Raw genomic sequence first — 338 nt, forward strand, 5'->3', positions numbered from 1 at the left:
TCCATAGTAAGATTAAGATCCATCCCGATTGAGCTGGGCCATACTTTAGCTGAAGTAAGCTCATCAAAAGGTTGTATCTATGAGAATTCACACCCACAAGAATGGATGAAATTTAAGAGCATGTTTTCTCGTATACAGAGCTCCAAGCTACCATAATGGCTAAATGTCCAGTGCCATTTGTTTCATGGCTTCTTCCTGAAAATTGCTAGGTTTCATCATGGGTCACATTCTTAGAGTCGTTACATAACCCATAAATCTATGTTTTCTGTCACTATGGAGATATAAATACAGACGCATGCATAGTCTTAAGTGTTCTAATATGCTGTCTCTTTTAATAT

This window comes from Tamandua tetradactyla, chromosome 1 (genome assembly GCF_023851605.1).
Source record: "Tamandua tetradactyla isolate mTamTet1 chromosome 1, mTamTet1.pri, whole genome shotgun sequence".
Classification (NCBI taxonomy): Eukaryota; Metazoa; Chordata; class Mammalia; order Pilosa; family Myrmecophagidae; genus Tamandua; species Tamandua tetradactyla.